The sequence below is a fragment of the Quercus suber genome, unplaced genomic scaffold (assembly GCF_002906115.3).
Source record: "Quercus suber isolate HL8 unplaced genomic scaffold, Cork oak 2.0 scaffold_244, whole genome shotgun sequence".
Lineage (NCBI taxonomy): Eukaryota > Viridiplantae > Streptophyta > Magnoliopsida > Fagales > Fagaceae > Quercus > Quercus suber.
This window is the reverse complement of record NW_027069701.1, coordinates 251,015-267,236: the sequence shown is the minus strand read 5'-3', so window position 1 is coordinate 267,236 and position 16,222 is coordinate 251,015. Positions and strand designations below refer to the sequence as shown.

Here is a 16,222-nt window from a genome sequence, read left to right as displayed (position 1 = left end):
TTTCTCATTTAAATGCTGTTAAGAGAATTATAAAATATGTGAGTGGAACCTGTGATTATGGATTATTTTATAACAAGGAGTCTAATTTGTCTCTTGCTGGGTTTTCTAATTCTAATTGGGCTGGGAATGCTGATAACAGAAAAAGCACCACTGGGGGGTGTTTTTATGTAGGAGCCAATCTTGTGGCTTGGATGAGTAAGAAGCAAAATTCTATTTCTTTATCCACTGCTGAGGCAAAATACATTGTTGCTGGGAGTTGTTGTTCACAGCTCCTTTGGATGAAAAAGCTGTTGAGTGATTATGGGATTCCTCAAGACACCATGGTTGGCTATTGTGATAATTCCAGTGCTATAGATATATCTAAGAATCCTGTTCAGCACTCTAAGACCAAACACATTGAACTTAGATATCACTTCATTAGGGATTTGGTTGAAAAGAAAATTGTTGTTCTTGAGTATATCCCTATTGATCGTCAAAATGCTGACATCTTTACCAAACCTCTTGATGGAAGTAAGTTTGAGACACTTCGTCAAGTGATTGGTGTGCTTCGGTGTCCTTAGTCTCTTTTGGCTTTCTTGGTCCTTGTGCTTCATTACTCATTCATCTGTGACCATTGTTCTTTGGTATTTGTGTTTTTGTTTTTTTTTCTAGGACTTGCATTGCATTACATTCATGCATTTCATTCTAGGATTTATTGGTTTTCTCTTTTTTAATTTTTAATTTTTAAAAAAAAAAGGAGAAAAGGAGAAAGCAAAAATATGTTTAAAATTATTTTTCTTGGTTTTTGAAAACAAGGTTGGTCAATTTATTTACACATAACGTATCTTTATGTACCTTGTTTAGCTTTGATGAGCTTATTTATTGCACTTTACTAGTTGAAGTTTTGTAGTGCATGTTGTGTGGGAAAGATGTTTATGGTGTTTATCACTTTGTCTTAATCTTGAAGTCACATATTGTTTGGCTGTCGGACTTGATCCTTTTGAGAAAGGCATAAATAACCATCTCACCACTGTTCACTAGCCAATCATGAACACCTTAGTACATATCATAAGATTTTGTGCTCGAGAAAGTGTAGCACATGCACAAAAAGAACATAAGGTGTAGTCTAGATTTAATTGCTAAATGCTTAAAATTGGTGTGTACTATTAGGCTTGATGCCAATTCACTTAATCAAAACTGGTATGTACTATTAGGCTTGATGTCAATTCACATAATTAAGAGGTTAAATACAAGAAACTTACATGATTGCAAGCTTATGTTCTAGGAGATGTGTGAGTTATATGATGTAACTCTTTAGTCAGTAGTCTATTTTAAAATCTATGTGATGAATTTTGTAGGCTTTGTGTTTGATTTCTATTCACATATCACTTCACATGTATCTCAAGCTTTTGCTAAGTCTGCACATACTACACGAGTTACTCTTTGCTAAACACTGTACATGTTATTGTGTGTGTTTTTGGTCTGACCAACCGAGTTTGAAAACATCTTGAGAATTATGCAAAACATTATTTTGGCTGAGAAATTAAAGGAAGAACTGCTGAAACCTTCTTTGGAGAAACTGGGATTTCAAATTTTGGTTTTTGAAAAAGCATTCCATTTCATCTCATACTCATGCATTGTGTTTCATTAATTTTAATTCTTTGAGGAGTTATTTTTCAAAATCTAGTTTGAGTTTTTCAAAATTGTAATTTTTCTCAAAATACTGTGATCCGCTGCTTGTTTCGATCGATCCATTCTGTTTTTCGATCGATCGAAAATTTTAAAATTCCATTTAAAAATTTCAGAGTGATTTGATCGATTGAAAGTAATTTTCGATCAATCGAAAGTCGTGAATCAGCTTTTTAAAACAGTGTTCTTTAACTAATTCCCTTACCTTTTCAAAAGTTTTTTTCAAACTTTCTTTTCTCTCTCCGACTTGGCAAGGATCTATAGCAAATTTTTGTCGTTTTCCTCCAAATTCTTGCAAGATTTCTCTTTCCTCAAGCCGGTAAGTCTCTTTTGCCCCTCATTTTTGAGTTTATTTGCATATTTCATGCATTCTCCCTCTAATTTTCAAACCTCTCTAATTTTGGGATTTTTGATGTTTCAAGCCCAATTTTGTACAATTGATCAATGGGTTTTTATAGGGACATGTTATAAACATGATTGTGATAGTTTAATTTGATCAATTTTGGGTTTTGTGAGAAATTGAAATTTCTAGGGTTTGTGTTTAGTTCCGAATTGGGGATTTTGTTCAATTAGGTTGAAATTGATGAAATTGGCTTGTTGATTGAATGTAATTAGGCATTATAATCTATGTGTTATGTTTTGTAATGCTTAATTCATCCATGTACTTTAAAATTTTTCAAGTGGTTTTCAAATTTTTGTTCAATTCAACTTAATTTTGAACTTTGTTTACTGCATTAGTACATGCATCATGTCATTTTAACTTTTCATGCATCATATAGATTTTTGCTCTATATTTTTTTGTGCTAACTTGCAGTCTGCCCTTGGTTTTTTATTTTTTTTCTCTCTGTTGTTTTTCTCTTGTGTCTCTGTCCTTTCCTTAGCATCATGCCTAGGAAGACTAGGGCTCGTAGGTCTATTCCTTTACCTACTCCTTCCCCTCCATCTTTTGACCAAGAGAAATTTCCTAGTGAGAAAAACCAGGAAATATTTGAGAAGCTGAACCTTAGGCGTAAGATCTGGTCTGAGCGGTTTGTCGTTCTAGATGAGTTAGATCTTGCCATTAGGGCAAACATAGAGTGTAGGGGCTAGTTACCCTTGGTGGATATTTCTGATCCTCCTCCACCTGCTACCTTGATCCGAGAGTTCTTCTCGAACATCTCGATCCACGTCTATGATTCCAACACTTTAGTAAAGAGTTGGATACGAGGCGTAGAGTACACCATTACTCCTAAGGTAGTGGCTGATGCTCTAGGGGTACCTTTGGTCCAGCACCCTGTCTACCCCTATGATGAGTCTCCTGTTTTGAGTGATGTCATGTCTTACATCACTGGGTCATCTATCCAGTGGGGTTCTGATCCTCGGATCACCATTGCTGAGCTTTCTGAGCTATACTATCTTTTCTATAGGATAGCGTGTCACTGTTTTTGGCCCATTTCTCATCTGCACACCATTCCTCTTGAGAGGTGTGTATTTTTGTACGCTCTAATTACTGATGCTCCTAACAGTTTTCCCCACTTGTTCTTTCGTTCTTTGAACGAAGTGTATAGGAGTTCATCTTCTGCTCATGCCTTGTTCATCCCATTTTTATTCATAGGATTCTTCTTTATTTAGGGTTAGATGATTTCCCTTCCTCGGAGCCGGTGCATGTCATTGGTCCTATAGGTGTGTCTTTTCTTAGACAGAGGGCTGCTCATCTTCGAGCTCGCTCTAAACACCCGAGGTCTGAGCCTTCTAGGTCTACAACTCCTCCATCTTCTTCTACAGGTCCTACTGGTAAGGATGTTCCTGATCCTGATGCTGCTGCTGCTGCCGCTGTTCCTCCACCTCTATCGGATGACTTTGATATCTGTCGTACTTTGGAGACTGTCATGGCTGTTCAGACGGCTCATGGTCAGCTTTTGGTGGACCTTTTAGACGAGATCCGTGCGTTGCGAGCTGATCTGGCACGTCTTCATTCACCCTCACCACCTCTTTTTGATGATGGATTGTGATTGCCCTTTGGCATTCCGTCACAAAAAGGGGGAGTAGAGTTTGTAGAGGAGTTTTGTAGTTAGGGAGATTTTTTTGTTATGTGGAGTTGTTAGATTGTATTTAGGCGCTTCACTTTGTATATCATTTTTTTAGGGATATTCATGTTAAGGGGAGTAACATTGATTGATATACATGATTTTTATTTGATTCTTGTTTCTTTGGATTCACTGTTTATTGATTTATATTCTATGAGTTATTCATTGATATAGGTCTTTATTATGTGTTGTGTGAATCATACAAGAATGTTATACCTGTTTATATACTATTTTCTGTCACATATGCGTTTATGCGTTTATTGAGTATTTCAGGAATATACAAGTTGATTCAATTGAGCTACTGTCTACACTTGCAACTGATGGATAGTAGTTAGGATTGAATTTTAGTCTTTATGAGCATTATTTTTGTAAAGGGCTTTTTAATTGTAAACTTTGAGCTTATTGTTTGTGTTTTGTCACGGATTGCCAAAGGGGGAGTTTGTTAAGTTCTAAAAATTTAGGAATTTATGTATTTAGAACTCTAATTTGTATTGTTGGCAAACCATGATCAAAACATGTTATTTAGTCTTGTTTAGACTTGCTCAAAGTTGGGTCTTTCATGTAAAGTTGGAATCGAGTGGTTACAGATGCATTGGTGCATTTCGGCCTGGCTCGATCGATCGAAGGAAAGGCTCGATCGATCGAATCTCGGGCAGAATGCTTTTCTGCAGAATATTCCAGCTCAACCCTAACTCATTAAACATTTTGGGTTTTCTATTTTTATCCTAGGTATATAAAGAAAAACTCTAGTCACATTTTTAGAATTGCTCCAGTTGTATTGTTGCTCATACTTTTCTGTTTTGTGTAAATCTCTTGCGAGATCTAGATGAGCTTTCCTTTACACAAATCTTAGGGTTTTCAAGGTAGAGATTACTTCAACATCTTGATGATCAACTCGGTTGCTACCATTGAATCTTAAAGAATATCAAGCGTGGGTGCTTGTAGCTGATTGGAGAATCCAAGAAAGAAGGATTTCGTGGATTCAGAGCTTGCACGTGGTCGTGTCAGTAAGTTCTACTAGTGGGTAGCATTAGGAAGTCAAGCGGGGAGCTTGTAAGTCCTTTTGTATGAACTTTGATTCTTTCATAGTGGATTTAGGTTTACCTTGAGGATAGCTAGGTCAAATCCTCCCCAGGTTTTTACCGTGTAGTTTCCTGAGTGATCATATCATTGTGTCTTTTATATTTCCGCTGCTTTATTCTTTTGATATGATTGTATGTTTGTGATGACCTAGAATTGCTTAAATTGACTAAGTTAATCACTTGGTTAAACAAACTAGGTTAATCCAATTGTTGTTTTAAGGGGTCTAAAACCGTTCAACTCGTTTTGCGAGTGTTTGGCTGGATGAATTAGATTGAAAATGCCACATAGATCTTGAGTCTTTAAGACTCGAGTTCTATGCGAGCCCTGTAGTGGCGTTGTTAAGTCTTATAGTGATGTTTTAAAGTCTTATAGCGGCGTTTTCCTATAATTTTTTTTTTATAAGTGTGATCACCCCATACCAAGTTCAGGGAGCCTTATAGTGGCGTTTTTAAGCCCTATAGTAACGTTTTAAAGCCCTATAGCAGCGTTTTCCTGCAATTTTTTTTTTTATAAGTGTGATCACCCTATAGTGGCTTTTTACGCCCTATAGTGACGTTTTAAAGCCCTATAGTAGCGTTTTCCTGCAATTTATGGAACTCGAGTCTTTAAAACTCGAGTTCTACGTGGATTTTTTTCCACATCAAGCTCATCCACTTACAAATCAAGACTTAAAAACTCGAGTTTTATCTTGGAACTCGAGTTTTAGACACTCGAGATGCTAGTTTTCAGCATTGTTTTAAAACATGGCAACTAACTAAATTTTTTGATATTTATTGTTATTTGGAAAGGGTGTTCCTGCTTCGAGTATAAATTCATAAAGAATTGAGTAATACATTTAGCAATCACACCTTGATCAGAAGATAAGATTCCATCAACCATAAGGCTCTCAATATCGTTATTTCTTCTATTGGAATTAGTCATTCTATGAAAATTTTGGTACTTGTGTCCCCCTCATATTTTGCAGATATTTACTCATCTTTTGCAGTAAAACTTTCATAGATGCACTTCAAAGGGCAGGAGCTCAAGCAAAGCTAGTTCTTTTTGGGGGAAAAACACATACAGATTTGTTTCTTCAAGTAAGTGATGCCTTGAATATCTCCTTGTATATTGATTGATAATTTGATATTATTACATACCTTTACTCCTATTAATAACCACTGTTCATATTTAGGCATATTTTGCCTGATCTATCAAATGTTATATACTCACTAATGTTACCAAGTGGACATGATATCCACCATAACAACTCCTAGAGGAAGTTGTTTATAGACATTTATAATTCATGTATACAGCAAGGGGGCCTTGTGCTTCAAAGCAACCCTCAACATTTTGGTCATTTGATGCAGGATCCTTTAAGAGGGGGTATAGACGAACTGTTTGACCATTAATTTCTGTGATACATGCCGGTGATAAGGAAGCTCTTGACAAGGATGCTATGGCCCCTCCAAGAAGACGCCTTGTTCCTGAGTTTTTGTTAAAGTTGGCTCGCAAGATTAGCCCCTTCTAGCTGTTATAGTTCTCAAAGTTATCACTATTCTTGTTCACTTACCTTCGTTAGATAGATGATCGAGTATTAATTTTAGCAACTCTCAGTTTGTATTCTTTTATAGGACTTCTCACAGTTCCTTTTCTTTTGGTGTCTTAAGTTAATGGGTTATTATTACAATAGGAAAATTTGTTACGTACTTTTGAATGCATTTTTACTAAGTCTAGACTTGGTTCCACCATTTGAGTTCCCCGTGGGCCCAAAAAATCTCAATTATTAAAGTGCATTAAGCCATCGGGCGAATTAAAGCCATTTTTTATTTTTTATTTTTATTTTTATTTTTTTGAAAGCCAAACCAGCATAATTTCATTCATTCAAATTCAACATATCAGAGTACAATTCATCCACCACTGGACGCGGAGCATCTTCCAGCCAATACAAGTCCTCCGAAACATTTTTAGCAAACCTCGCGAGGGCATGGGCCACCATATTTCCTTCCCTTTTAATACTATTTACATAGACATTTTGCATTCCATTTATCAGACACTTAACATCATCTATAATAATGCCCAGCACAGACCGGTTTGGGATAGATGAGTCAATGTTCTTCATAACATACGCATTGTCCCCTTCAATGATCAGCTCCAGAAAACCCGCATCGATTGAGAATTCGAGCGCTTTTCTGCAAGCTAATGCTTCTGCTTCATAACTAGTTGTCACCGGCGGACCCTTGGCTGACATGGCAGCCATCACCTCACCTCTGTAATTACGGATTATTGCACCAATACCAGTACAGTTCTGCTCATCAAATATAGCCGCGTCAAAGTTAAGCTTGAAGCACGATTGTGGTGGTGGCTGCCAGATGGTTCTCGCTGTTGTTCTTGCATTAAAAACAAGTTTCCGCTGTGCTTGCTGATAGTCTCTTAGGTAGTCTTTAGCTCTTTTGTTGAGCCATTTTGGATCCTTAAAGCTTCCTCCATGTAAGACCGTATTTCTCTGGTTCCATATGAACCAAGCTTGGACAAAAAACAGCTCAACCTCTGGGAACTCAAGTTTGTCGAGCAGAGTCTCAAAGAGTTTAACGACATTACCGAGGCTACTTGGCATCTTCTGGAGTCTAGACCCACATCCTGACCAAACGTCTTGAGCAGCCCCACACTGCCACATGACACGTGCTTCAGTTTCAGGTTGTCTCCCACAGCACTGACATAGATTATCATCAATGATTTTCCTTTTTGCCAAATTCACACGGGTTGGTAAAATTTCCTGACAAGCACGCCAACCAAACAACTTGATTTTGTTTGGCACTCCTAGCTTCCAGATCCTCTGCCATACTTGTCTTCCTGCAGACACATGTTTTTTATTATTTGAACTGAAGTAGACACATGTTTTTGCATTGAAAGACAAAAGAATTGAACAAATTCTAAATTGAGGGTTTTCCCCCCATGATTCTTATTCCCACCGTGGAGGTTCTGACATGCTTCATAATGGAATTTGATTCCTCATTAACTGAAGATTAATGCCCGTGTGTGATTTGAGGATAAGAAGACAGTATTCTTTGATGGTGATTAGGCGCAGGCACATTTTTATTTCAAGCAATGTCCGTGAAATATCTTTGTGGAAACTGGAAAGCCCACTGAACCGTTACCTTGCATTGAAATTTCTTCTGTCCATATCAATGTGAGGTTTGAGTGTTTTATTATTTTCTGGTAGAAGTAGAACAATAAAATCTAAAATTTAAAGTTGTTGAATTAGTCTCATTCATCGCCTTGGCTTGATTTTGAGTCAGCCACCCGAACTTAAGTCTGCTTGAATTCGACTGGGGGGAGATTTTATTAGTCATTCATAGTTTTTTTTTTTTTTTTTTTTAAGACGAATATGGTGGTTACAAAGGGGAGGGTATAAAGTTTTGGATGAAAAACTGTTTTCATTGAATTGATTCTGTAACTGTACAATCATATATATATACTAACTTAACCACTACAAGCACATGTGAACACAATGCAACAAACATAACTAATTCTCTCACGTGTCTAACTTAGAGCTAACAAACTAACTGATCAAGAAGCAAGGAAAACTACATGCCGTTTATGTATACTCATCAAGTAGACTAAGTAAACCACACTGTCGTTTAGAGGAATAATTACAAGTCTTCACTTTCTTCAATTCTGAGAAATAGTCTGGACTTCCACTTGAATTTGGTCTTGAATTTCTTGTCTTAGTTGTGCACTGAGTACCAATCTGTGCTGCACTGATTGTGGCAGCTGGGTCTGCATCACCTGATGCACTGGCTACTGCACTGGGTGGCATGCTGCGCTGCACTGGTGCAGTAGCTAAGTCTGCATTACCTGATGCACTGGCTGCTGCACTGAGTGGCATGCTGTGCTGCACTGGTGTGGCAGCTGGTGCATCCTCTTGCTTTTCATACTCCCCCTCAAGATGGACTGAGGAAGAATAGATGTTAAGCAGTCCCATCTTGGATGTTAACACAGAGAATTGTTTATGGCTTAGTAATTTAGTTAATAAATCTGCCAATTGACAATGTGTTCTCACATGATTCAACTTAATCACCTTAGCCAACACTTTGTCTCTCACAATGTGACAATCAATCTCTATATGTTTGGTCCTTTCATGGAAAACTGGATTGGACCCTATGTGCAAGGCTGATTGGCTGTCACAAAACAACATTGCCTCTTTGTCATGTCTAATCTACAGATCCCTTAACAAATAAAGTATCCATACAATTTCACAAGTTGCCACAGCCATGGCCCGGTACTCTACCTCAGCTGAAGATCTTGACATAGTAGCTTGTTTCTTTGATTTCCAAGAAATCAATGAGTCTCCAAGAAAAATACAGTAATCTGTAACAGATCTTCTTGTATCTGGACATGATACCCAATCTGCATCACTAAAGCCTTTGACATGGAGTTCTGACTTTGCAGAAAAGAATACTCCTCTCCCTGGTTCATTCTTTAGGTAATGAAGTACCTTAAGTGCAGCAGCATAATGAGGCTTTCTAGGTGTTGCCATGAACTGACTGAGCTTGTGAACAGCAAAAGTAATGTCAGGCCTAGTAATAGTTAAGTATAGCAGCCTCCCTACCAACCTCCTGTATTGACTAGGATCATGTAACACATCACCTTCATGTTTACTGAGTTTCAAAGTAGGATCCATAGGAACCTTGGTTGGTTTGCACCCTAGTGGTCCAACATCTTCCAAAATTTCTAGAGCATATTTCCTTTGACATAAGGAAATGCCCTTGGCTGTCCTTGCTACCTCCAAACCAAGAAAATACTTCAAGTCCCCTAAATCCTTCAACTTAAACTTCTGGTCTAACAAAACTTTAAACTCCTCAACTCCCTTTTTATCATTACTTGAAATTAGAACATCATCAACATAAACCAGCAATACAATGAATGAATCGTCTTGCTGCCTAGTGAACAACGAGTAATCAGCTTTGGATTGAACAAAACCAAGATCAATTAAGGCAATTGAAAACTTAGAAAACCACATTCTAGAGGCTTGTTTGAGACCATATAGTGATTTATTTAGTTTGCAAACCAACTGAGGCTGCTCCCCCTTGCTGTGAGATTGCTTAGACTGCTGAAATTGAGGCTGCCCCTTGCTGTGAAAGCCCGGTGGAAGTGACATAAAGACTTCCTCATGCAAATCTCTATGGAAAAATGCATTGTTGACATCAAGTTGGCTGAGAAACCAACCTTTCACAGCAGCCACAGCAAGCACAGCTTTGACAGACACCATTTTGGCAACTGGTGAGAAAGTGTCAATGTAATCCAACCCCTCCTTTTGGGTGAAACCTTTGGCAACCAACTTGGCCTTATATCTCTTAACTGAACCATCTGATTTGTACTTCACTCGATATATCCACTTACAACCAATGGGTTTCTTCCCAGGTGGCAAGGAAGTAACAGTCCATGTTTGATTAGCTTCTAAAGCTGAAATCTCAGCATCCATGGCTGCCTGCCACTTGGGGTTACCAACAGCTTGGGAGTAAAAAGTAGGTTCAATGATGGAAGAAATGGCATAGCAAAAGGATTTATAAGGTTAGGTCAGATTAGTGTAAGACAGATAGGATTGAAGGGGATAAGAAGTACCTGAAACATGATTGGAGGAGCTTGGAATGGCTGCTGATTTTACTTGATTACAATGATAAGCCTTAAGGTAAGAGGGTGGTTTAGAAGATCTAGCTGACCTTCTAAGGACAACAAGTAAAGCAAATGCATCAGAAACATCATTTGCATCAAGAAACTCAGATGCACCAGGAACATCAGTTGCATCCGGAAACTCATGAACCTCTTCATCGAAATCTTGATGGATTTGGACAATAGTGTCATCAGAAATTGTAAAGGAAGAGGAAGGAATAGAGAGAGGAACAACAATAGATTCAGAGGAAGAAGGTGAATGGAAGATAGGTAGAGGAATAAGAGTGACAGATTGAGAAGAGGCATCTGAAGCAAAAGGAAAGCTTGACTCATGAAACACAACATCTCTAGACAGAAAAGTAGTGTGAGAATCAAGATCAAACAGTTTATAACCTTTGACATTGAAAGGATATCCTAGAAAGACACACTTTCTAGCTCTAGGTGTGAATTTGTGTTTATGAGGAGTGAGATTGGTAGCATAACACATGCAGCCAAAAACTCTAAAATGTGAATAAGAAGGAGGTTTGTGAAATAAAAGTTCAAAAGGGGTTTTATGATTTAGGAAAGGGGATGGAAGCCTATTTATAAGGTAGACTGCAGTGAGGACACAGTCACCCCAGAAAGAGAGAGGAATATTGGATTGAATTTGTAAAGCCCTGGTAGTGGCAAGAATGTGTTGATGCTTTCTCTCCACAACTGAATTTTGTTGTGGAGTGTAAGCACGACTCAATTGATGAACAATCCCTTTGGAGCTGTAAAAGTCATTAAAACTAAACTCTAAGGCATTATCAGATCTAATGGATTTAATCTTGGTTCCAAATTGAGTGAGAACCATGTTATAGAAAGATACAATAAGAGGTCTAACTTCAGATTTTGCTTTGAGAAAGAAAACCCAAGTTGCTCTAGAAGCATCATCAACAATGGTTAAAAAATACTTATGACCATTAGAAGTTAAAACAGAAAAGGGACCCCATACATCCATATGAATAAGATCAAAAGGGCAAGCACACTTATTATTATTGAAGGGAAAAGGAATTCTTTTCTGTTTTGCCAAAGGACAAACAGTACAGGGCTTATTACAACAATTCTTAAGGAAAGGTAAAGTGCTACTTAAAGAATGAACCTTGACATCAGAGGGGTGCCCAAGTCTTGAATGCCAAAGAGAAAACACATTTGTAGAGAAGGAAGAAGAGCAAACAGCATAAAAGGACTTGAAATGCTGCTTGGAAAAGTAATCAAAAAGAGATGTAGTAGCTTGAATCTTGTAACAAGTACAAACCATCATGCATTTTACCCATTCCAATCGTGCTCCAACATGTAAGGTCCTGCAAAAAACAAAATTGAGACAAAAGAACCAAGCATATAGGTTGGGATTTTGTTAAAGCACTGACTGACAGAAGGTTAAAGGTAAAGGATGGTACACAAAGGACATTACTAAGGGTTATATGGGAGGAAAGTTGAATAGTACCAACATGTGTAACAAGAGCTACTTCCCCATTTGGCAATTCAACCATAGTATGTGAAATTTCAGTATAAGAAGTCATCAATTGAATGGAACAAACTATGTGATCACTTGCACCAGTATCAATGACCCATGTTTGAAGACTATAAGCTCTTCTATTAACAACTTTAGCAGAGAAAATAGAATGCTTGAAGTTGATGGAATTACCTGCAACAACATTTGATGGATAAGTCACAGAGTTGGCAACATGAAGTTCTTGACCTTTACGAAATTGTTGAGTAGAGTAGGAACCAATTAAGGTCAGAAGTTGCTGGTATTGGTCATGAGTGAAGGTTGGAGCTTGAGATACTGACATGGATGGAACAAATTCAGTGACTCCAGTAGAGGTGTTGCCTTGAATTAGTTCAAGATTCGTTGAAACTTGATGAGCAATAGCATTTTTACTGTTCTTGAACTTGAATCCTGGTGGGAAGCCGTGCAACTTATAGCATTTGTCCACAGTATGGCCTAGCTTTCCATAGTGAGTGCATAAAGGCCTATCTTTGCCTTTGAAGTTGGTTCCTGAGTTCTTGGTTGCTAAGGCAGTGGATTCAACTCTAACAACATTATGCACAGACCTCTGCATTTCTTCTTGGATGAACAAAGAATGTGCCTTATTGACATAAGGTAAGGGATCCATTAATAGGATTTGAGTTCTTACTTGAGAGAAGGCATCATTCACTCCCATAAGAAATTTCATGGTGGATTCCTTGGTTTGAAGGTTCCTCAACCTTTGATTAATTCCACACACGCACTGACCACAAGTACACTGGGGAAATGGACTCAGATTCTGCAATTGATCCCACAAAATTTTGAGCTGAGTGAAGTAATCAGTGAGTGATTGCTCTCCCTGATGAATCTCAGCAATTTGCTTCTGGATATTGAAGATCTTGGTTCCATTTCCTTGACTGAAAGTGTCTCGAAGGTCAGTCCAAATCTCCAAGGCAGTATCTCTATAGATAATGCTTCCTTAGAGCTTTGGTGATACAGAGTTGATAAGCCAGGTTCCCACTACATTATCAGCATGAATCCATGCTTGAGCAGCCTCTAGAGAATTCACCAATGGTGAAGAGATGGTCAAAGATCCATCAATAAAACCTAGCTTGTTTTTGCCAATCAGAGACTTTCTCACTGATCTCACCCAAGCAGGATAGTTTTCTCCTCCAATCAGTGGCTGAGAAGTGAGTAGTGCTCCCGGATTTTCCCCAGGGTGCAAGAACAGAGGATTGCTGAGATTATACAAATCTTGTGAAGAAGACGAAGCTTCTATAGTGGAAGCATTGGCCATTGCTGTTTCTGCCATTAAAAGCTTGAGAAGCTTGTAGAACACAGTAATGGTGAATCGAAAGAAAAACTCAAAGAAGATAACGATGCTAACAATGCTCTCTGATATGAAAATCAAGAACAGAGAGCAAAAGAAAATCTCAAAGAAGATGATGGTGATGAATGAGAAAAATAGAGAGTTCCCAAAATTGATCTGAGAAACCCTAAGAAAATTAGAAGCGCTTAAGAAATCGCTCTGATACCATATAAAGTTTTGGATGAAAAACTGTTTCATTGAATTGATTCTGTAACTGTACAATCATATATATATACTAACTTAACCACTACAAGCACGTGTGAACACAATGCAACAAACATAACTAATTCTCTCACGTGTCTGACTTAGAGCTAACAAACTAACTGATCAAGAAGCAAGGAAAACTACATGCCGTTTATGTATACTCATCAAGTAGACGAAGTAAACCACACTGTCGTTTAGAGGAATAATTACAAGTCTTCACTTTCTTCAATTCTGAGAAATAGTCTGGACTTCCACTTGAATTTGGTCTTGAATTTCTTGTCTTAGTTGTGCACTGAGTACCAATTTGTGCTGCACTGATTGTGGTAGTTGGGTCTACATCACCTGATGCACTGGCTGCTGCACTGGGTGGCATGCTGTGCTGCACTGGTGCAGCAGCTAAGTCTACATTACCTGATGCACTGGCTGCTGCACTGAGTGGCATGCTGTGCTGCACTGGTGTGGCAGCTGGTGCATCCTCTTGCTTTTCATAGTGGGAGAATTGGTATCCTAAACATTTTTGTTGAAAATTTTATGAAGTGCTAGTTTAGCTTCAAAATCCTCGGCATAATCAGTAGTTATTGTTAAAAATACCAAGAAGTGCTGGTTTAGCTACAAAGTTCTGGGCATAACAAGTGGTTATTGTTAAGTAGACAGAAAAGGGCGTTTTAAAAAGTTTTTGAACTTAGTGAAGACTCGGGGTCAACTACAAATAGACCAATCCGCATGTTAGTTTTCTCCGTGTATCCGAGATAGACTTTTCAAAGTGCAATACGATAAAAGTGACAAGCATAAACCATTTAATTATTAAGATTTTAGATAGTACCCAATGAATAAATAGACCATTAGCTGTTGCTTGCTAGCTTAATGAGGTTCGCAATTAGCAGAGTTATGAGGATGTGGGTGTTTATTTTGTTAAAAATATTATTGTGCACTAAAACTGAAATTATTATTTTTTTTTAAAATCAACAAAATGAGGTCTTCATTAAAGCACTGTTGGAAATTGAGATGGGGTTTTACACCAAGACCGGTTTGAATGTATTCTCTTAGGGAAACTTTATTCTAATCAAATTTTTAGCTAACCTTATTTTTTAGAGTCTTCTTTCAATTATATCTTAATTGTCAAAAGTTTGTAGTTCAACTGTCACTTAATGATATTTCTAATGGAGATGTCTTGAGTTCATATCACCTTCCTTCATTTTGTCTTGTTCCAGTGAGTTTAAGGGGCCATTTTGCACACTTTACTTGGATGTATGGCCTATAAATAAGATAAGGGTAGAGAAGCTTAGAGCCGCCAAGTCTCAAAATGAAGGCCATTCTCATTGTCTGCCTTCTCTTCGCTTCCATATTTTTCATTCCTTCTTCAAATGCAGCTGAAGGTTACCTCGCGAGAGCACTATTTTGAATTTTCTAGAAGCTAGATAGTTCATAGTTGTATTTTATTTTATTTTATTGCGTACTTATTAAAATAAAATTTTGATTAGGTTTATTGAGTAGGCTTTTACGTAGTAGCATTTTCTCATTTATATATGTTGAAAAATATTTTGAATACAAACATGTTAATTTCAAATTGTTGTTAAAGACTGAGCAAAATTAAATGATTTTTAAGATACCGATATAGAAATCGAATGAGTTTTCTTGTTTTCTATGGCCTAAAAGATAAACATATGTTCAATTCCAAAAGCTAGTATTTTTCTGATAAATTTTAAGTTTCTAAGCATGTACAAATTAGCAAATTACTTGTCAAGTAATTTCACTGTTTGAGATTTTCCATATATGGAACTTTTGCTCTAATTGCTCTCTTCCATGTATGTTTTCTCGTTAATTTCTTAACTTGGTTATATTCTGATAAATTTATCTCATATCTCAGAAAAGTGTGATCCATATTCTCGTAAGTGTGATCCATATTCCGCCAGCTCATATTCTGATAACTTTATTTCATATCTCAGGTAAGTGTGGTAGGGGAATTCCTCATAGAAGATGTATCTCGTTGCCGCCGCTGCCGCCTCAATCTCCACCCTTGAAGCCACCATCTCCGCCTTTGAAGCCACCACCTCCGCCACCGCCAAGTCCACCCCATAGGAAGCCGCCATCTGGATGTAGTCGTGCCCCATATAGACGTTGCGCACCTCCAACCCCTTAATAAATGAAGCACCACGGTTCAACAATAATCAAGCATTAGGTTGCTTATTATCGTGGAAGGCAGTATTAATTAAGAATAAAGTGGGTTTAATTATGCGATAATATCATATATGGTTAGGGGGGTTTGTAATGTCTCTAAATTATACTCTTATGTATTATGCACTCCATACTAGTCTATTGTAAATGTATCCAAAATAAAAAGTTGACTAATGTTTGTCTGTTGGCTTATATGACGGACTTTTGTGCGAATTCTAATTATGCATCATCAATAAGAGTTCTGAAAAAGTTCAAGTTATATGATTTATTTTTTAGTCCACAGTTCTTCGAAGAAATATACATGGAAATGCTTTTGACATTATTCATGAGGATGAGTAAAATTTACTTTAAAACTCACTCAAGTGAAGATTTAAAATTTGGAGAAATACATATATTAATTATATTACAAACACACCTAACCTAACAACTGTGTCTTTTGTCTTTTTGATAAATGTGAATATTTCATTGAAGAAGCAAAAGAAATACATCTTTTTCCCAATCATATATGATAGCACT

At 37.4% G+C, this 16,222-nt stretch overlaps 1 long non-coding RNA gene across 1 annotated transcript; it reads left to right on the top strand.

Moving 5' to 3' along the window:
• The first annotated feature begins 14,486 nt into the window (after positions 1 to 14,486).
• Positions 14,487 to 15,898, top strand: LOC112031168 (uncharacterized). The gene is made up of 2 exons (XR_002884955.2): positions 14,487 to 14,907; positions 15,478 to 15,898. It is a non-coding gene; the product is annotated as an uncharacterized LOC112031168 (long non-coding RNA).
• The last annotated feature ends 324 nt before the right edge of the window (positions 15,899 to 16,222 follow it).